The 23,486-nt window shown below is 36.4% G+C and overlaps 1 long non-coding RNA gene and 1 pseudogene across 1 annotated transcript in view; both read right to left on the bottom strand.

The window, feature by feature from the left end:
* The window catches only part of LOC125417514 (uncharacterized), a 58,361-nt gene that overhangs the window by 12,251 nt on the left and 22,624 nt on the right, over positions 1–23,486 (bottom strand). Inside the window, exon 4 of the long non-coding RNA XR_015734925.1 lies at positions 19,074–19,170. This is a non-coding gene — a long non-coding RNA (uncharacterized LOC125417514). The remainder of the gene's footprint in view (positions 1–19,073; positions 19,171–23,486) is intronic.
* LOC148119764 (large ribosomal subunit protein uL6 pseudogene) lies at positions 16,267–16,970 on the bottom strand (annotated as a pseudogene).

Below are 23,486 nucleotides of genomic sequence, written 5' to 3'. Positions count from 1 at the left end.
GATCTCTGGGATTATGTATTTCATTAGAGGACTGAAAAAAAAAAAAACAGGATAGCAAGATATGATTAGCTTGTTCTATTATTTAAAGATTTAGTTTTACTTACGCATGTGGAGCTTGTATGTGTGCGTGTGTGTGTGTGTGTGTGTGTGTGTGCATACTAACATGTGTGCATGCCAAAAGTGGCCAAAAGAGTGCCTTGGATTCCTTAGAGTTATAGAGAGTTGCAAGCTTTGCAACATTGGTCCTGGGTGGGGGTGGGGAGCAAACATCAAAACAAAGCAAAACAAAACAATCGAGTCATTTACAAGAACAATTGTTTACTACTGAGCTACTTTTAAGCTCCTACTTGTTCTATTATAATGCTGTGCCCATAAGACCCTATTTTGTTTGTTATCAACTATAACTGTCCTCAATTCCTTTCCTATGTTGCTGCTCAATGTTCTTTGGGTTGTAGGATGAACTTTTACCCTGTGATCATTTGCTTTACCAGTGCAAAATTTTATATGCTATTGCCTGAATTGGAACTTCTTTGCTCCAGCCATCAACCCCGAAAAGGGCATTTCTCTCACAGTGACAACACCTCTACCCTAGCAGCTGAAATTCTGTTATCTGTATTATAACACTCAAAATCCACAGTACTAGGACAAAAGGTGAACCACAACCTCCATGGAGTATCTTATTTACTTTTCCATTGCTGTGATAAAACACCATGACCAAGTCAACTTATTAAAGAAAGCATTTAAAATGGTGCGGGAGAATTATCTGTATTCTGTCAATCATATTTTAATAAAACGCTGATTGGCCAGGCAGGCAGTATAGGCGGGAAAGCCAGACAGGAAGTAGGGGTGGAGCAAAGAGACTGGGAGAATTCTGGGAAGCAGAGAGGTTCCTCTGCCATTCCTGTGCAGACCACGGAAGAAGCAACATGTAAGCTGTCACACTGAGAAAGGTAATGAGCCCATGTGGCTAACATAGATAAGAATAATGGGGTAACATAAGTTATAAGAGCTAATAAGTAGCCTGACCTAATGAGCCAATCAGTTTATAACCTTATGGAGTCTTGTGCGTGATTTTTCCTTGGGACTTGCTGGCTTGTTGGGGTACTGGGTGGGACAGAAACCCCAACAAGCCAGCCCTCATACTACAAATTGGACTTATGGTTCCAGAGAATTACAGTCCATAATGGCAGAGGAATGACAATCATGTCAGCAGGAACAGCTGAGAACTTATATCTTGAACCATAAGGAAGAGACAGAGAAAACACTGAGAATGTCATGAATCTGTTTGGGACTAAAAGCTCATCCCCAGTGATGAGTACATTTCCTTCAACAAAGTCATACCTCCTTATCCTTGGCAAAGGGTTCCACCAACTGGGTCCCAAGTATGGGCCGATGTGGCAAGTCATGATTCAAACCATCACATACACATAGCAAGGGATAGTGAAACACATACATAATCCTAGCACATTGGAAGCAAAGATAGGAGGATTTCTAGGTGATGTCAGTCTTGGGTATTTGATGATATCAAATATAATAAATGAATACTATTATAATGCCTTGGTATTTAAGTTTTTATGAGACTGGAAAGGTTAGTATACTGCTATTAGAATCATTAAATGTGGATAAAGGTATTATGGGCAGGGGAGTTTCTTGAGCAAAGCTTGAGATTTAAACAAGTGAAAACATGCCTTGGTAGAATGTTAAACATTAAGGTAATGAAGGTGAAAAATACAAAATCTAGCATACACCTTAATGTGTACTGCAGTGAAGTTACACATTGATTTTTAGTGACAGTGCCTCAAAAATGGCTTTCTGAATTTTTTCTGTAATGCTATGATTCTATATTTTCTGTTGTGGGGGAGATGACACTGTTTCTACTTGTGGGGAAAAAATCTATTACTTAACTTAGTCTGTATTAAATTATCTTTCTTAATTACAAAGCACCAATTGTTTCAGATTATGGGGAGGCATATTTTTCAATTCATGCACACATGAGTACTTTTAGACCTAATTTTGTTTTGTTGTTGTAATCTTACATACAAGCAGATGTAGCTGTGAATCCCTGACAGCATCATCTACTTTCTGACTACATTTTGAGTTCTATTCTTTTCATCATTGTCACCATAGCTCTTTAGTTGGAAGATACCCAAGTCTAGTTCTCCAGTAAAAAAAAAAAAAATATTTTTTTTAAAAAAGCTTTTTTTGATGGGGACTGCATTGAATCTATAGATTGCTCTTGGTAGAATTGCCATTTTTACTATGTTGATCCTACCAATACAAGAGCATGGGAGATCCTTCCATTTTCTGGTATCCTCTTCAATTTCTTTCTTCAAAGACTTAAAGTTCTTGTCAAATAGATCTTTCACTTCCTTGGTTAGAATTACCCCAAGATATTTTATGCTATTTGTGGCTACTGTGAAAGGTGAAGTTTCTCTGATTTTTCCCTCTCTGCTTCTTTGTTCCTTGTGTATAGGAGGGCAACTGATTTTTTGGAGTTGATCTTGTATCCTGCCACATTACTAAAGGTGTTTATCAGCTGTAGGAGTTCTTTGGTAGAGTTTCTAGGGTTGCTTATGTACACTATCATATTATCTGCAAATAATGAAAGTTTGACTTCTTGCTTTCCAATTCGAATCCCCTTGATCTCCTTATGTTGTCTTATTGCTATTGCTAGAAATTTAAGCACTATATTTAAGAGGTATGGAGAAAGTGGACAGCCTTGTCTTGTTCCTCATTTTAGTGGGGTGGCTTTGAATTTCTCTTCATTTAATTTAATGTTAGCTCTTGGCTTGCTGTATATTGCTTTTATTATATTTAGGAATGAACCTTGTATCCCCAATCTCTCCAAGACCTTTATCATAAAGCACTATATTGAAGAGGTATGGAGAGAGTGGACAGCCCATCAAAATTATTCACAGAACTTGAGAGAACAATAATAAACTTTATATGGAAAAACAAAAAACCCAGGATAGCCAAAATAATCCTATACAATGAAAGTACTTCTGGAGGCATTACCATCCTTGACTTCAAATTCTATTACATACCTACAGTAATGAAAATAGCTTGGTATTGGCATAAAAACAGAAACATTGATCAGTGGAATCGAATCGACAACCCAGATATTAAACCACAACCTATGAACACCTGATTTTTGACAAGGGAGCTAAAAGTATACAGTGAAAGAAAAAAAGCATCTTCAACAAATGGTACTGGTATAACTGCATGTCAACTTGTAAAAGAATGAAAATAGATCCATATCTATCACCAATGCACAAACCTCAAGTCCAAATGGATTAACGACCTCAATATTAATCTGACCACACTGAACCTGATAGAAGAGAAAGTGGAAAGTAGACCACAACACATGAACACAGGAGACCACCTCCTACGTATAACCCCAGTAGCACTGACAACAAGGGCAACAGTGAATAAATGGGATCTCCTGAAACTGAGAAGCTTCTGTAAAGCAAAGGACAATGTCATTAAGACAAAAAGGCATCCTATTGAATGGGAGAAGATCTTCACCAACCCCACATCAGACAAATGTCTGATCTCCAAAATATATAAAGAATTCAAGAAACTGGACATGAAAATTTTAATTAACCCAATTAAAAAATGGGGCACTGAACTGAACAGAGAATTCTCAACAGCAGAAGTTCAAATGGCCAAAAGATACTTAAGGTCATGTTCAACCTCCTTAGCAATCAGGGAAATGCAAATCAAAACAACTTTGAGATACCATCTTATACCTGTCAGAATGGCTAAAATCAAAAACACCAATGATAGCCTGTGGTGGAGAGAATGTGGAGTAAGGGGAACACTCATCCATTGCTGGTGGGAATGCAAACTTGTGCAACCACTTTGGAAATCAGTGTGGCAGTTTCTCAGGAAACTGGGAGTCAACCTCCCTCAGGATCCAGCAATTCCACTCTTGGGAATTTACCCAAGAGATGCCCAATCATACTACAAAAGCATTTTTTCAACTATGTTCATAGCAACATTGTTTGTAATTGCCAGAACCTGAAAACAACCTAGATGCCCCTCAATGAAAGAATAGATAAAGTGTGGAATATATACACATTAGAGTACTACTCAGCTATAAAAAATAATGACATTTTGAATTTTGCATGCAAATGGATGGAAATAGAAAACACTATACTGATTGAGACAATCCAGACTGAAAAAAACGAATATGGTATGTACTTACTCATTAGTGGACTCTAGCCATAAACAAAGGACATTAAGCCTATAGTTCGCAAGCATAGAGATGCCAATTAACAAGGTGAACCCAAAGAAAAACATATATAGATCCTCCTGGAAATTGGAAGCAAACAAGATTGCAAGGCAAAAGTTGGGAGCATGGGGGTGGATGTGGGAGGGTGGGGGAAGGGGAGAGGGGAGAGAGAAGGGAGAAAGGAAGGACTGGCAAGAGCTTGGAGAAGTGGGAGGGTGGAGTTGGAGGAAGGGCAGATATAGGAGCAGGGAAGAAGATATCTACATTAAGGGAGCCATTTTAGGGTTGGCAAGAGACTTGACTCTAGAGGGATTCCCAGGTGTCCATGGGGATGTCCCCAGCTAGGTCGTTGGGCAGAAGAGCAGAGGGTGCCTGAACTGGCCTTGCCCCGCTATCACACTGATGATTATCTTGGATATCACCATAGAATCTTTGTCCAGCGACAGATGGAGATAGAGACAGAGACACTCATCAGAGCAACCAACTGAGCCCCCAAGGTTCACTTGAAAAGCAGAAGGAGGGAGCAGATGAGCAAGGAAGTCTGGACCTTGAGAGGTTGGTTCACCCACTGAAACAGTGTGTCTGTTTTAATGGGAGCTAACCAAGTCCAGCTGGACTGGGACTGAATAAGCACACAATCAAACTGGACTCTCTGAATGTGGCTGACAATGGGGGCTGACAGGGAAGCCATTGATCAAGACACTGGTACTTGTTTCTACTGCATGTACTGGCTTTTTGTGACCCTAGTCTATTTGGATGCAAAGCTTCCTAGGCCTGGATGTAGTGGGGGAGGGCCTTGGACTTCCCACAGTGTAGGGTTCCCTGTCCTCTCTTAAGGAGGGAGGGAGAGGGAGGAGAGTAAGTGGGGGAGCAGAAGGGGAATGGGAGGAGGGGAGGAAGTGTAATTTCTGAATGGAAAAATAAATAAAAAAGCTTTTTTATTAAACAAGTAAAAATATATATATATATAAACATAGAAAAAATGTAAAGTAAACAATTTTCTCTGATTCTTTTTATCCTTGGTAGTTTCTTTTCTCTAACAATAGTTACTATAATTAATGTCTGAAAATGAAATTATATGTTCTTCTTTAATGATATATGAACTATCATGTTTCCTTATAAAAATTTTCACTTTTCTCTAGAATTTGTAGATACCACTCATTCTTTTCATGGGCAACGGTGAACAGTAACTTTAAAAAAATATTTTAATTTAATCAATTTTATAGGTTCTTACAAAAGGAGAGGCTTCGATAATCATTTTGGTATATATTGAGATAAAACACATTTTGAAATTCAAAAAGATTTCTCTCTCTCTCTTTTTATTTCTCTCCCTCCCTATCAACTCAGCATTTGTATGTGTACATTTGTGCTTTGCATTTCTGCTGTGCATGTACATATGTATTTATTTTTTCTGTTCTAGGTCAAGGGAATACAGTTTTTTACTTGTGAAACTCATTTTTATATGACAGTTCTTAGAAAATTTATTGAGCATCTTGACAAACATCTTGTTCTCTAGAACATTTTTGTTTAGATAATGAATTGATGCAGAAAACAATTTATAAAATTATTATATTTCATATAAGAGTGATATTTTACATAGACCATATATTATATATTATATGTGTACCCTGTTTAGGAGTCAATTTAAATAAAAAATGAGATGGTGTCAAAAGAACAAGAAGGCAATGTCACAAGAAATTTAAGAGCAACATCTTTTTTGGGACTTGAGAAATAACCAGCTTAAGAGTACTTGTTACACCAGTAGAGAACCCATATTTGATTCTTAGCACAAAGACAATGGCTTAATAATCATCTGTCACTCCTGTTCCAGAAGGTTTGATGCCCTTTTCTGGACTCAGCAGTCACCAGGCACATACATATATCATGCAAATACTTGCATACAAATAAAGCACTCATACTTATACAAATAAAATAAATAGTGAAAAAGATAGATCAAAATTTTGGGAGCCAGACATTTGTTGGTTGTACTTCAAGTTTGCAATAAATTGAACAAGTTTACATATTTCTTAGTAATAAAAGTAGAGAAGGAGATAGGCCTGGAGGGATGACATAGTGGTTCAGGGCAAACATTTCTCCTGCAAAGGGCCCTATTCAGTTCTCAGCACCCATACATGGCACTCACAACCACTTGTAGCTTTAGCTCTAGGAGTTCTGATGATAATATAAAATAGAAAATATTCAATTCGGTTAAGTGTTTGTAGAAATAATTTGATTAAGAAACTGAGTGTATTAATTTGTCTTCAGTGTGGTTACAAACATTTGCTTTTTACAATACACTTTATTCTTCTCCCTGTCTGATAATACCTTTCCCTCTCTCTCCCCTTCACCCCTGGCCCCGGCTTGTGTATTTACATTTCTCCCTTAGAAGTCTCTTGAAAGATATTAGGTTATAAATTTTATATGAAGGCACAAATTTACCTGTAAATTCCAGAAAACCTACATTCATATACAAGAATTCTTCATATACAATTATTACATGCAAGTCTCAATAATCCATCCATTACAAGGAAACTTAGGGATTTGTTACTCAATGAAGAATAGTAACATAATTGGAAAGAACTCTGTCTACACGCTGCCCATATGACTTCAAGGACTATGTTTTTGAAGTTTCCAATGTTGCATCTTAAATCTACAGGAATGAATGATGTAGGTGTCAGATAAGTGATGGAGGAGGGTCATCGGTCTATGTGTTACTCTCATTGGTTAATTAATAAAGAAAACTGCTTGGCCTCACAGGTCAGAATATAGGTAGGTGGGGAAGACAACAGAATGCTGGAAGGAAGAAGGCAGTGAGGCAGACATGATAGCTCTCCCCTCCAAGATGGACACAGGTTAAGATCTTTTCCGGTAAGCCAAGACCTTGTGGTGAGATACAGATTATTAGAAATGGGTTGAGTCAAGATGTGAAAGTTAGCCAATAAGAGGCTACAGATAAAGGGCCAGGCAATGTTTAAAAGAATACAATTTGTGTGTTGTTATTTCGGGTATAAAGCTAGCCATGCGCGAGCCAGGCAGGAATGCAGCCCGCCACTCCTTTCTACAGATAAGGAGTAGGTTGGCTCTTCTGTTCCTGTAACTCTGCTCTCCCTGAACAGAAGCAAAGCCAGCTGTGGAACTTCACGTTGTTTTCACGGAGCTCCTTGCACAACTCTGCAAGTCTTTTGTAATTTCTTAGTCGTGTTAGATGCTGCCAGAGTGAGTGGATCCTCAGCTCATTCTCCCTACTGGTAAATCGCTTCATTTCCCCCTTTAAAAGGTATTCCCATTATTGTACTTTATTTTAAAATTTCTAGCCAGCTTAATATTTTCCTATTAGTAAAACATCAAAACAACTGAAAATCCACGATTTCAGATAAAAAGAAATTTATCCTCTATGTGACTGTGCTTCACCCTGTCTGCCTTTTGACCCCAGTTCCTTATTATGTTAATACCTAATTGTATGTAGGAGATACAGTTAAAATTAGTATTGGATTATTCAAAACTAAAGATCAAATAACAAAAAACATGTTTCAACTATAAGAGGCATTTTTGAATAAAAAATAACAGCAACCAGAAACCTCTACTGCCAATGCTCTGAATCACCCTAGTGTTGTTTCTAAAAGAGTATTTGTCACTATACAAAGTGCCACAGTATTGCTGAAGACACAGTCATTATCTGGGTGATGGAGCATAGAGGGAGCTGTTGCCCAAGGCATGGTAATCCATTCAGCATTGCAGGCAAATTTTCCACTCAAACAGAAAATTTTCAAAGCCTCACTGCTAAGACCTGAATTCATAGTTAAAATGTGAAGTGAAATGTCAGTGAGGTTGGTATTTCTGGAAGGAAATTATAATAAAAATTATCTCTCGCCTTTTTACAGAGGAAAATTTTTTATGGAAAAAAGTCTTTTATTATCCTAAACAAAAATATCTTTAAGAAGATGGAGATAATTCTGCATTGTTTCACATGACATTGTATCCACTTTTATGCTTATGAAATTTATTGTGGAGAACATAGCTTAGCCCCATGCTTTAAATTTGAATTATATATAGCTGTAGAAATTACATAAATTATTTTCAAAGTATTAGCTTATAACATTATTTGCTGGTAGTTGGAAACTATAAATTTATGATTTAAGTGATATTAGGCAGGGAAAGCTTATTGTAGAAGGTCAAAATCATGGTGATTTATAGCCCCATAATCGCCATAAAAATTCATTACACATATGTGACAAAGAAACATTTGGCTGGTGACAGAAAACTGAAGACAAACAGCATTCTAAAGTAATTGAACATATAATCTGAATTTGTGCCACCTGGTTAGTTGTGAATTAGCCAACATGAATAATAACATTTCCTAAGAGTGTACCCCATCAATTAGTATTTAAACATGAACTGTCACATGGATTGACACATTATGTGATAAAATTTAAAATAGCTTTTAAACCAGTGCTCTCATGAAAGACCTCTTGAGTGCCCTGTGATAAATATGTATTCCATGATTTCCCGTGACCATTGCAGCCAGCCCATAAAGCTATAAATGCTGGTTTAGTCTTTCTTGGTCACTTGGCAACAAACTAGGATGCCATTATTAATGGCCTTGTCTTTTCTGTTAGGATTCAGAGGGGCACCTGAGAGGTGCAGAAGAAGCTCCTGGAGGAGAAGGATTTCAACGATGTATGGAGTCCTGGTGTTGAGACATTAAGGAAATGTGGAGGTATCATTTAAAAATAGCTACACAGCAGAAAAAAATGATATGCTGAATTTTACAGGAAAATGGATGGAGCTAGAAAACACCATTTTGAGTGCGGTAACCCAGACCCAGAAAGACAAGTATCACATGTACTCACTCATAAGTGGTTTTTAAACATAAAGCAAAGAAAACCAGCTCACAAACAACAATCCCAGAGAACCTAGACAACAATGAGCACACTAAGAGAGACTTACATAGATCAAATCTACATGGGAAGTAGAAAAAGACAAGATCTCCTGAGTAAATTGGGAGCATGGGGACTTTGGGAGAGGGTTGAAGGGGAGAGGAGAGGCAGGGAGGGGAGCAGAGAAAAATGTAGAGCTCAATAAAAATCAATAAAAAACAAACAAAGAAACAAGCAAAAATAATAAAATAGCTATTTTGCTTACTTTAGGAGTTGCATCTGTAGTATCACCGACTCTAAACCTCCCAGTGCAAAAGCTCTGTTATGCCACTGTTTTAATATGTATCCTTCCATGTGCCTAGAAAATGAACTAATTCAAACAGAATTTATGGCATGTTGTTTTGGTGTTTTCTGATTAATGCTCTTTGATGACTGTTATATAATCACACACAAACACACAAATATGTATATATTTATAGAAGATAATATTAGAGAAGAATTATTATTATATTGTTCTTATTAAATAAAAACAGGTATGTTCTCATTGTTTAATATAACATTTAAATTCTGGCCCTAGAAATGTGTTATGATACTTTGATGAGCAAGGTCATCTTATAGTTAAAACTACAGTGTCTTAAATATTTTTTATCTTATGACTTTTACTGCTTTCCTATGTGGTAGAAGAAAACACTCATGGGTGGAAGGTTTTGACAATATTGACAAATAAGTGAAGGAATATGTTACAATACTTAGTCCCATGTTCCTTTATTTTTACTAATATAGCTCTTTCAAGAACTTCAGATAAATTCTGTAGTTTCTATTTCATGTTATTGAGGAAGATACAGATGAAAATGGAGAGATTATTCAAATTAGAGCAGCATGTTTAATTGCTACTAAATTCTAGGTCCTCTTATCAAAGGGAGTGGTTAAATGGACCCCCAAAATACACAGACGTTCTCTGATTCACATTTGCTGCTATGGATATGGCCCAAAATAATTTAATGCTATTTTGAGATGTTGGTTGGGATGGCATTTTGGCAGGTTGAAAGGATATATGTGAAGTGAATGAGGAATGTTATAACAATTATTATAAAACAAGGGACATTAAACATGAAATTAACAATTTTATAAACAAAGAATGAGAAGCAAATAAATCAAGAAAAAAATGACTCACAATGGTTTTTAATGCTGGAGTCAACCCTGGAGACTTGCAGACACTGGATTTCTACTACACAATATCTAATCCTTTCTCACTTAGATTTTGATAATGTGCAAACTTCTCATATGAAAAGAAGATTATTAGTGACATATAACAAAACCACACACTCAATTTCTAGCTATTTACTTAGAAGATGTACATTCAGTATTATAACAGGATATAAGAATCAGATTATTCACAGAAATGATATTTTAAATCTCAAGTTAGAGGAAGCTGCCTCAGTCCTCCACAGCAGAAGAGGGCTGGAGGAAATATAAATGCAGGAATGGAAGAAGAGAAAGCTGTCTTCTGACCTTCACTCATGATGCTTTTCACACATGTGTAAACACAAGCACACAGTAATACAGTTCAAAATATAGTTTGAATTTGTTGATACAACAGTGAGAAGGTAAATGCTAATTGATAATGCTGAATTAGACTGATAAAGATATATAACAAGAATAATGCAAGTAGTGGCTTTAACAAAGAGAAAAATGAGAGTATACTTAAGAGTATGACTTTCTTCTTCTCAAAAAGAGGCCCATCAGTAAAACCAGAAGCCAATAAAATGGCTACCTGTGGCGGCGGCAAGTGGGCAGGAATAGGAGCAGGAGTCTTCTGAGCAAGAGCCTGAATATCGATGGCTGGGAGTCAGGCAATTCACCACAAATACTGCCAAGATTATGGATTAAACAAAATGAGAAAAGGAGAAGTCTCTTGTGCTATATTTGAACTACAAATGTCATTTTATATACTCCGTAATTAATTCATTTAAATTGCCTAGAAATATTCAAGTTGAAGCTACAGTAAATTCTCAGACGATAGTCCCGAAATAGCATTGTCTAAAAAGACAGAGTGACAGGGATGAGAGGGAAATAAGACAGGGTGATGAAGGAAAGTCATCAGAGTAATATATATATATATATATATATATATATATATATATATATACATATATTAATATGAAAGTCCATTGGCAACTGACTGAGGCCAGGGCATCATCAGAGGCAGCACACGAAGAGCCTGTGTTAGGATAGGATGTGCTATAAACAAAGAAAAGAGGGTAAGAGTAAATAAAGGAAAAACTAACTAGATATATTAAAAAGAATCTAGATTTTTCAAATTATTGAAAAATAATATAATAGAGCATAATACGTAAAATTTACTGGTAGTAGTCTTCAGTAACATTCAAAGACTCAAAAGTAAAGGGTAAAATACCAAGGAAGAAAAAAGTGGAAGATCAAAGCCTCTATACATAGCTAAAATACATAGAATTAAATAGATTAATATTTCAGAGACACACAGATGAAAGTTGTTTAGTCAGGGGTTGTCAAAGGATGCCAAACATTTTGGATGCAGAGTGCTGAGTTAACACAGCCTTTAAGCAACCTCAGAAGCAGATTCCATGCATTTGTTGTTAAAATGATGGTGAAAGGGATCATTTCACGTGAAAGTTCTAACAGTTACCATTTTAATATCACTACCACTGGCTTTATTTATCACCTGCTGTGATGCATTGAAAACACAATCTAAACAGCGTTGGGTTCTCCCTCCCAAATGTTCCCACTAGGAGTCAAATTATAAGAAAATATGTACAAATCTAGATTGTGACATAGTTGAATGATGACTTCTTTTCATTAATTCATGCTCTTTAAAGTTACGTTTCAGTGACCATGTAAGCATTGTGTGGGGGTGTACCTGTGATATGCGTGTGCAGAAGGGCTATTGCATTAGTTTCCTTGGTTACTTTACTGCAAAATATTGTACACGCTGATGAGATGGTGGGAACATAATATTTTAATCGAGACCATCAGACCACAATTTCACTCCCAGTGAAATAACATGTAAGGAGTATCTAAAATAAAGATCATACCCAAGCCATAAAGATCAAATCCAAGCATCTTTGGCATACTGAGGGACTATCCAATAGTCACCTTAATTGCTACAGACTGAAGGAAGTAGAAAATGATTGAGTGAGGTCACTAGGAACTGTGTCACATAAATCAGTCCGCAAATAACATCTGAGTTACTAAATTGTCTGTTATGATAACACAATTCAAAAAATAACCACTATATGAAAAGAAAAGGTGGTTTTGACGGTTGCCATCCATAATAAGACAGCCCTTTGCCTAGGGGCTGTCAGGAGAAAGCATGCCAAAACAGAAGTATGGCTGGACAAAATGATACCTCGTGACCTAAAACTCCTCCACAGCTACATTCAGGGACCTTCAAGAAAAATCCGGGATCTAGACCAGAGCAATGTGATAAGGAATTTTAAGGCAAAGAAAACTCATGACAAAAGAAGGTTCCTATACTAACAATTCAAGTTAATAATACTCTAGTTTTACTGTACTATCTCTCTCTGTGTCTCTCTCTCTCTTTTTTTTTTTTTGAGCCTGTCCTGGAACTAGCTCTTGTAGATGGGCTTGACCTCAGACTCACAGAGATCCTCCTGCCTCTGCTGGGATTGGGTGTATGCCACTGCTGCCAGGCTGGACAGTACCATCTCTTAAAACATTTCCTCTATGTACATAAATATCTCCAGTCAAACAGGGGACACTCTGAGATCCATGAAGGCATCTGGGAAAAAAATCAAATGAAATAATTTTCTCAAATCACAATTAGATAGGAACTAAGGCATATTAATGTGTTCTACAACTAAATATTGTTTGTCACTAATCCCAGGCCTCTGACTCATTCCTGATACAGTGTCAGAATTTAAATATTCCAGCTGAGTCATTTTTACTATTGGTAACTATTAAGTGTTTTAAAATATTTTAACAAATTTAAGTTGTATCATAGGAGAAAAAATATATGTGTCAGACTTGAGTAAAATTTAATAAATAGCCACTGTCCCTTGAAGGGAGGAGAGATGGTAGCAAGGTTTTGAAGGCCATATTTTATCAGGCTCCTCATTTGCTAGTACAGGCATTGGGGAGCTGCCAGCAGGGGAGAAATAGAAAATTCTCTGAAAATGCTTAATTTCATTTTCAATTTAAGTAGCCAGAGTCGGCTCAAAGAAATAGTCCCTGGAGTGAAATTTTGCAGTTGAGAAATTCCTTCAAATCTTTCCCATTCTGCTGCTAACGTTCCTTAAAGCAAGAAATAGGCAGCTTGGTTCTTTTCTTGTTTTAGTCATATCTAAGGGAAGAAAATCCCCTTGATGCTCCCTCTTGTCTGTGTTTAATAACATCTCTGTCGACGGTCTAATGGTGCTATCTAAACCAGATGGACATGCGTGTCCATTTCTGGGGTTTGCTTTAGGCCAGCATCTTTCTCTGTTCTCCAGTGGTATTTCCCCAGAAGCCAAGGGGCACTCCACAGAAAGATCAAGGTAGGATACATGGCCTCATGGGTTCACCACAAATTCTGACTCTTTGAAAGAAAATATGAAAAACCAGAAAGAAGAAAAATATGATGCAACGCTTCCTGCTAAAAATTGGAGGAGAATTAAAATATCACATACCCTTAGGACCCCACATCCTACTTTTGAGGACACAGCTAAGTTAATAAAGGTAGTCATATGTGGAAATAACACCGTCATACAGTCAGAAACATCATTATAGAATAAAGCAGAAACCATTTAGGAAACAAAACCTGAATAGAATTAACATCTAGATAGATCAGATGGTGTATAGTAGTCAATTTTAGAACTGTGGCATAGCCCAAGTGCTCATCCTTGCCTTATGTTTAAAACAGGGAATGCTGAGCTTTAAAGAATGAGACGTTTTAATCTGTTCTATGAATCAAAAGAGAAATTTTTAATTAAACCCAGGAAGTTCAGGGCTTCATTTATTTCATAAAACTGAACAAACCTGAGAAGCTGATTTATCATTCTAGCAAGGAATTCCAATTTTATGCATTGACTGGTACATGCTAAACTTATGCTGATTGTTGTATTATTTTGAGATTTCTTGAAGCTGTTGTCTTAAAATCTTGTGTCAAGTACTTTTAGTCATCTGACCAGAAAGTTCTCTAAGTGAAGGTTGCTGCTGCCTTTGAAAAACTTGAGTTCTCAATGTCATGGTCATACAACTGCAGTCATTGTGAAAGTACTAAATCTTGAGAAAGAAAAATATACTATGTAAAAGGCTCTAGGTTTGACCCTTAGCACTTCATAAAATCGTGTTTTAGCACAAATACCAGCAGTTCCAACAGTTTGGAACTGGTGGCAGGAGGAACACGAGTTAAAGGTCATCTCCTCTTTATATAAAGTTGGAGAACAGCCTGCAATAGACGAGATGTTGCCTCAAAAACAAATACACAAATAAAACAATTATTGACTTTATATTGTTGATGGGAGTACTGCTTATTTTGTCTTAAGGATAAAGATTTGATTCTCAAGGAAGTAAATCAAGAGATAACAAATAAATTTAATTATATTAAGAATTTAAGTTTGAGGCTTGGTTTATCTTGGTAGTAGAATGATTGCTAAGCATGCACCTGACATTGAGCTTGGTCTTCAGCACTGAAAAATAAACAAGCAAGCAACCAAGCAAACATGTTAAAGAACTCAATCTTAAATAAATTTGGGTAGAGGCGGTAGTGCATATTTGTAATCGCAATACTCAGCAATAAGATAACAGAGATAGGATGATTGCTAGTTTGAGGCCAGCCTGAGCTACAAAGTGTGTTCTAGACCAGTCTTAGTTACATAGTAAGATGCTGTCACAAAAAGCAAAGAATGGGGCTGGGAAAGTGGTTCAGATGCTACAGTGGCAAAATTCATGCTCTGCAAGCATAAGGATGTGAAGCGTTGGGACCCATGTAAAAATCTGGGCATGATGGCACATGCTTAAGACTCTAATCCTGGGGAGGCAGAGACAGAGGATCCCTGAAAGTCTCCAAAATTTGTTTTTTCTTTTCCATTGACCACACATTTGAGAACTACTGGCAATCATTTTCATTTAAGACTAGATAGCAGGGTAAGATTTTTTTTTTCAATTATTTCTATGTGTTAAATGCATGTTTTTGACTCCTAATACTTTTTCCTGATTCACAATTTATTTATTGTATTTTCTGTATGAGAGGGGGCCATGGTTAATCCAGAATCCCTGAATTCCAGTGAACTTCAAAGTGAGGCATTGGTGTAACCCCCTAACCAGTAGGATGGACACCGTGTGTGCTTTCCAACAGCTTAAAAATCTCTCCTTCCAGAAGCATTGTCTCCACCATTTGATATGATGCTTGAAATGCTTTATTGTAATTCATTTCCCATAGGACTGAATTATTTTCACTCTCCAACGAGTTCTTTATTAAAATGAAGATATGTCTGGAAATTGAACACCTAAAGTTACTTTCTTAACATCAACAAATAGTTTTGAGAGATTCAGAGTGAGATTTGGTAGGCATGGGACAAAGAGGAGGGCTCACACTAAAAAATAAACAGCAGAAGAACAGGAGAAAGAAAGGGAATTGGAGATGATGCACACCGAAGACCCACGTACTGAGTCACGTGGGGGGATACCACTGTGGAAACAGGACCAAAATTAAGGAAGGCAGCACAATGAGTTTCAAATATCTATCGGACTGACATGCTTGTCACACCTCTGAAGCAAGTGAGGTTTCTTGTTCAAATAAAGATTAGACAGCCTCATGCTGTATCTCTTTACTTCATGATGAGTATCCTACAGATGGTAAGTACTCCAATGGCCGTTTCTGTGTGTTTTCTTCAGTCCCCTTAAGTATCTAGACCACAGTGGTAGACGGGTGATGCAGACTCACAGCTGGTCAAAGTGCTGAGAACAGATGACTGCTGAGTGCTCAACCCTAAACAGGAAGTCTATGCCAGCTCCCTCAACCCCGATTTCATGGTACATGGCTGAAGAGGAGGCAGAAAGAATGTAAGTGCTAAGAATGGAAGCGAATTGTAGGAGATGAAGCTTTCCTTAGATGTCCTTGGTGATTGCTTAGAGTGCTCGGGAAAAGATTTTCCTGGAAACCACATGGGTATGGGTGGTTCTTTTTTTTTTTTTTTTCAATACAAGTCTTTTATTGTCCCAAAATACACCCCAAATCGCATTAACATTCAGGATCTTGTTTCTGGAGCTGGTAACTTAGGTCTTACTCATCAGCCTGCTGCACTGTTCCCTTTTCAGACACATAGATACCATCCAAAAACTTTCTGATATCCTTGTTTTTTAACTGTCGTGGCTTGCTGTATCAGAGCCGCCGAGTTTGAAACAAGCTCAATATCATTTCCTTCAAGGATTAATTCATCCTTCTGGGCTTGAGAGACAGAACAAGCAACGCCTGTCCTCATCCGAACCCTGCGGATGTATTTTTCACCCAAGAAGTTTCGGATTTCAACCAAAGACCCATTCTCCTGAATAACGACGTTGATGGGGAAGTGAGCATACATGGACCTCATCTTGTAGCGGAAGCCCAGTGTAACACCCTTGATCATGTTTTGAACGTGGCTGCAGATGGTTCTGACGGTGGCCAGTTCCTTCCTGTTGCCCCACCATTTGTCAACCCGGAGCCTCTTCTTCTTCTTCCCAAGAAGGCTCAACTCTACATTGATGTGATTGAAGTCCCTCCGGAGGGTTCCTCTGGGGCCCTTCACAATGACTGTGCGCCCCTTCAGAGTTATGTCCACATTTTCTGGAATGTCGACCGTCTGATTGCTGAGAATGGTCTTCATTCTCGCAGTAGATGGGGCAAAGAGGTGGTGGTTCTTTTTCTTAAACAATTAGAACCACCAATTCTCTGAACACTGTAGAGTTAAAACAATAGGCCCAGACAGAATTAAAAAAACAAGATGAAAAAAAAATGTATTGAAACCAATTCCTGAAAAAGAATAAATTAAGTGAGAAGAATGCAATTCCTTGAGTTATGAACTAAAAGTATGTGCACTCCCCTTTCAGAATTTATATTAAACATCTCTATCCCATGTAATGGTATCAGGAGATGAGGCCTTCAGAAAATAATTAAATTTAAGAAAAGGAATCAGATTGATTGTTCATCTGAACTGTCAACTTGACTGTATTAAATGCCTAAGAGAACAATAAAGTACAGCTAGGTGTGTCTATAGTGATGATTCCTTTAAGAATTGTACCCTGAGGGCTCTGATATAATCAAGTTAAATCTAAATGTGCTCATAATATAATATTGTTAGGAGATTGTGGCAGATAGTAAGTGAATACTGGCTTGTGTATGTGAGCCACTGGGGACGTGTGTTGAAATTTTTCTCTACCCTTAAATGGATCCTCTCTTCTCTGAGTCCTTGTGAAATGATCTTCTTCAGCATGTCCTACTTCTCAATATGGGCTAAAACCTCTGAAATCATGAGCCCCTCGATAATCACTCCCTCCACACAATTCCTCCTTTTCATGTAGTCATAGCTGTAAAAGTTAATGATAGTGGACATGTGCTAAAATCTCAGATCCAACATCCTGCACAGTGCTGAACTTCACGTCTACCTCCACGAGAAAGAACAAGACAGGAATGTGTTTTCTCTAAATTTCCATTTACTACTTTACTTAAATCTACACAAGAAATACAGACAATAATAGTTAAGAAAAAATCCTGGATTGGAAATTTCTTTACTTGTAAAGCATATGATCAGGTGCAAGAAACCATTGGAAAACTATTAAATGGCATGCCAGGGCTTCCTGGTAAACATTCAATACACACAAATTTAAGTTTAATTTAGAAGGGAACAACAGGAAAGTCAAAATAGAACTCAAGAAATTCTTATTTACAATAAAATAAAGAAGTATAGAGAAACAACTTTAGAAAAACAACTGAAAGACATTAAGATAAGCATAATTGTTAACTATTATAGCGAAAGATTAACATTTTTAAAAGCATAGATTGGCATCTCATAATTTTGGGCTGGAGGTCACGTGAAAGAAGCCTTTATTTCACAAATTGATTTCCAGACTCAATGCAATTCCTATCAAAATCCAAAGTTTATTTGTAAAACTGGAATTTTATTTAAAATGTATAAGATTTATATGAAAACGCAAGAAATTAAGGACAACCAGTACAATCTTTAAAAAAACAAAGTTGGATATCTTACTCTTGGTGACTGTGCAATGTATTGAATATTTGAAGTAATTAAGAAGGTATGATGGTGGAAGTTGGGCAAACTTAGAACTCAGAGAATTGGAATTTAGTTTTCAGCAAATGGGCTTTTAATTAATTATCAAGTGAGTTTTGACAAGAATATTTAAATTTCAACAGAAAAGCACAGTTCTTTGAACAGACAATGCTATGAAAACGGAACGGCATATGTGAAAGCATAGCCAGTCTTCCTTAATTCCATCCTTTATAATATAAACTCAAAGTGATTCAGAGACAAAAACATAGGCTTTAACTAAAAGTCTTAAAATGGAGCATATTTTTCCTTCCTTGTGATGAGATTAATTTTTAGATGATATCAAAACTCAAACAGTAAAAGGAGACAGGCCCATTATCATTATTCCACCAAAATTATAAAATTTTGTACCTCAAGAACATTATTAAGAAAATGCAAAGAACTAATTGAGTAGGTAAAGAGAACTGACAGCTGTCTATCTGTAGAAGAAAAATACGTACAGATTATATGGTGACATTTTAGACCTTGGTAACAAAACAGCAACTTTATATGACGGCTGCATAGCAGTAACAAAGTTAAAATGGACTTTAATACACCATGACCTGGAAAGAAGAAATGTGGACAAAGACAGGTTTCTACGAAGACACAAAGAGAAGCTTTCCACCAACAGGGATTAGGTAATAATAGACTCTCCCCGAGGGCCTTGGAATTAACCAGACCTACCGGTATTTTGACACTGGTTGCCAGACTCCAAGTAGGTGAAGTCAGTAAAGTTCTGTTGATTAAGACATCTAGTCTGTGGTACTCTGCTGTGGCAGTCCTAGAAGACAAATGGATCCACTTACAAACAAGTAAACTATATCACTAAGATGTGTCATGAATTGCAACTCATTTATTACAATTTATCTTTTACCAGGTGGCACAAATGAGAACAATTGTTGGTTTAAGAAACTACATGAAGCTTTCATACAAGATTACCAGAGATAAATGATCGTGGTTGATTTACTGCCTGAAGATACTGACTGCCTTAGTTAAGGATTTCTTGCCCCCCAAATCTGTCTTATTGTAAGGCATCATTACAAAGTGAGTTGACAATAGCCCTAGGAGTTTGTAAATATAGTGCTATGATTCATAGCCGGATCAAACCAGGAGCAAATTCCACTTTATGGGGAAATAAGCTTAGAATTGAAGACTGACAACAGCAATAAGCAGCCTTTATGGTGAGATATGATGGATGGAAAGAAAACAACTTTATAAGATTTTATCCACCTAAATAATGTATTTCACTGTTGACTAAGAAAGAGTTTGAGTCTAAGTTAGAGTTTATCATGCTTCTTCTTATTGGCAGGCTAAAGACATCCTACACTTGAGTAAAGGCAAGCGTTCAAATGCCAGATTTACTTATAGAGTGTGGAAAGGTGCTTTGTTTTTATAAAATGATTCGTGGGAGATTTTTGTGTCTCCTGTGTATAGAAATTCTGTGGAGGATAATCTTCCAATAGCCAGCCCTATAACTTATAACTTGCTTGAAATATTTTCTCTGTCTCTGTAATTTTATTTTTAACCCGAGGTCTTGAATTTAACAATAAGCAACAACTTTTTCTTTTCTTTCTCTAAACTATTTGACTTTGAAATTTAGAGTAGATATTGAAATTATATCTGAAATTTATAGCAGAAATATATAATGAAATACATATTTATAGTTGAATGATTGGGAATTCTAGGGCTAATTACATATCTCGCTACTGCATCTAATATACTTTTATTTCAGTTATACTGATAAAGAAGTTAACAAGCATGCATTGAATGGCTAATTCCTCTCATGGCTAATGTAAATTTACATTTAATTTTCATACTGGTTTTCTGAGACATTCAGTATCACTAGACCATTTTATAAATAAAACAACTAATTGAGACTAGTGAACACTCACTATATTTTTACATGGCATAATTGTAATTAAAAGTATGGACAGAATTTAAACTCAGTTTTCTGATATCACTGCCCTTATTTTTCAAATATGCATTGCTTCTAATTAAATATGATTACCTAGCAAGATTCTCACGATGCATACTTTTATGTCTTCTATGTGCATGTATACTTTTGCTTCTTTGGTTTTGGATTAAAAAAGTCATTATATAGTTCATATTCCTTTCTGGAGTGATATCAGCAGAATTGATATGAATTGTAAAGGTATGTGCAGTAACAATGTGTGTTCTGGGTCGTGGGTAGTTCACGACTGATCTTCATCTGCTCACTACTAACTTTGAATTCATCCATCAGAATTTAGAAGTAGGAATTGTTTCTTTGTGATTGACTTTAAAGATACCTCACGAAGTCAAAGGTTTCCAGTTCATTGTTTTCAAAGAACAGTTCTTGTTTCAGTGTCATCAGAGAGACCTTATAGTTTGATAAGACAGGAAGTATTTTAAGTACAAAGGTTGTGATTGAAGTGATAACATAATTATTGAATATTACATTTGGAAGACAGTAAAAATATTTGTGCTTTGATATTGCTATCTTTAGGTTAACTCAGAATATGAAATCTAGAAATATGGACAAATCCTATTATACAAGCTTTGCTCTTGTAAAAAAATGTAAAGATAGAGTGAATTGTATAAAACATACAGAATAAAGAACCACAAAATTTAGATGAGATGGACTTTATGTATAAAACTCACAATAGGAATTATTTCAGACCTTATTTGTTAGTACACTTGTAAGTCCACAATTTAATAGGCTGAGACAGGAAGACAACATTTTTAAGGTCAACCTGGGCTACACAATGAGGTCTTGTCAGTCTTAACTTTATGATGAGACCCTATTTCAACAGCAACAACACAGAAGACAGTCTAAGCATGCCTTTTATTCAAGTGTAAGAAGTAACAACTTTGTTTTATTATTTATTCTCTCATATTTTAGATTCTTACCAGTTTCCAAATCTCATTCTTCTTTATCCAGTCCCCTCACTCCTATTCTTTCCTCCTCTGTTTCTCTTTGGAAAAGGAAAGGCCTTGCAGCTATATCAATCAAACATGGCATATCAAGTTGCAGTAAGACTGGGCACCTTCCCTCATATTAAGGTTGGATAAAGCAACCCAATAGGAGGAAAATGGTCCCTCAAAGCAGGAAAAAGTATCAGAAACAGCACCTGCTCCCACTGTTAGCAATCTCACAAGTAAACCAAGATGTATATTGCTGTATAAGTCATAAGTCATAAATACAGCTAGTCATAAATATGGCTCTCTCTCTCTTTCTCTCTCATATATATATATATATATATATATATATATATATATATATAATGTTTACTAATGAATAGATATTAAGTATCATGGATTCCTACTGCAAATGACAGTTTGTCAATTTGAGCCCAAATAACATCCACATAACAAACAACATACTCTGTTTCTCAAAGAAAAGCTTAGATTCATTAGAAATGCTCACATTGTCATTTAGATTCACATTTAATGGAAGAAAATGGGTAAAAAGACAGACTACTGACTTAAGAATTGATTGGACCACTATGTGAAAATATTTGCTGATGGAGTAAGTACAATGTTTACGCAATCAAAATCTCCTTCATAATTTTGTTTGTAGACAGTTTTTGCAAACTGTGCCATTTTTTGTTAGTGACAATATGAATAGTCACTAACTTATTCTCTAAAAAAGTACTCTTATACTGAGTTGTCCTCAGAGAGAGAAGAATATTAGAAAATATAAGAACTTTTATGTTTTAAAGCTTGTTAGATAATAGAGATTACCCCCAAATAGTACTCTTTTTGGTTTGTTTGTTTGTTCTTTTCTTTCTTTCTTTAGATACAATGTGACACAGGTAAAATAATTTTTCAGACATATAAGACATAATATAACCTAATTATCTAGTTAGCAATGATGACTGTAAGAATAAAATACCAACCAGGCTGTGATATTCATCTAGGTCACTCCCCAGAGATTTTCGACTCCCACTATTACATAGCAAGTTAAACATTCGCTGAAGAATTAGGAAATAACTAGTCCTTACAAATCCACGGAAGCTTCTGAAACATGCAAGATGTTCCCCAAAGGTTATAGACAAGTCGTCAAAATTGCTGCGGTGAAGAGATTCTTTGAGAGCTTAACAGCCTTCAAGTTGTGCGGAGAGCTCAGTGACACAGCCTTTGAGAGTCTACACCCAAGCTAGGGTGGGGTGTTGGTGATAGAGCTGTCTTTGATTGATGGTTTTGTAAGTCACCCCTCACCTACACTCCTATAAGTAAGCCCAATAAACTCACTGATCTATTGGGCTTCATTTGGTCGGTATTATTAATTCAGCCTGTTGTCACTGATCTATCTCGGTTGAATATTCCCACTGATAAAAATCATGTATCATCACTTAATCTAAAATTTTAGATCCCTATAAAGTTTTGTCATAAAAACGGATTCTCCTTGGCTTTTTATTCAAGAGGCGGGAAGTAAAAGCAAGTATTACTTTCCTGCATTATAATCAGTATAATAAGAACCTTTGGTAGATCTTTTTTATTATTTAATTTGCTATTGGTTGAGTCATTTGATAGAATTCAAAGCACTTGTAGAATAACCTCCAGAAAGTACTATAAAAATGTACTTAATAGGTTTTGTTTTCAATGATCCATAGCACAGTTTGGTCAATAAAGTCATATTTGATGGGAACAGAGAGAAATAAGCTGTGATGAGAAATTGTGTAACAACCACCCTGCTTCCCATAACGTTAATGGCAACTGGAATAAGTACAAGGTGGTTCCATTTCTTTGTTTCACTTTTAGAAGTAATGTAGTTTTGTTGCAGTAGGAAAAAATGTCCCATAATATCTCTCAAGATGGGATTATGAACTGAATAGGTTTCAGGGAAGCCAGTGATGTACTGGGCTCTTATCTGGAAAGGACCTTAGTTGATCACATCTTCCAATTTCTTTTAGTTATTTGTCTGAATCCAAAATCACATTTTTTCATTATTTGTGTTGGTATGGGTATTGAGAAGAAAGTTCTGTGGGTACAGGTGTGTGTGTGAGTGTGTGTATGTGTGTGTGCATTTTTGTGTTTGTTCATGTACATGCACACATGTGCGCACTCATACATTTATCAAAAATGAACCTAAGGGATCATTTTTCTGGAAATACC

Source organism: Myodes glareolus, chromosome 14 (genome assembly GCF_982192425.1).
Source record: "Myodes glareolus chromosome 14, mMyoGla1.1, whole genome shotgun sequence".
NCBI lineage: Eukaryota > Metazoa > Chordata > Mammalia > Rodentia > Cricetidae > Myodes > Myodes glareolus.
Note: the sequence above shows the minus strand (reverse complement) of the source record. Positions and strands in the feature narration are given on the sequence as shown.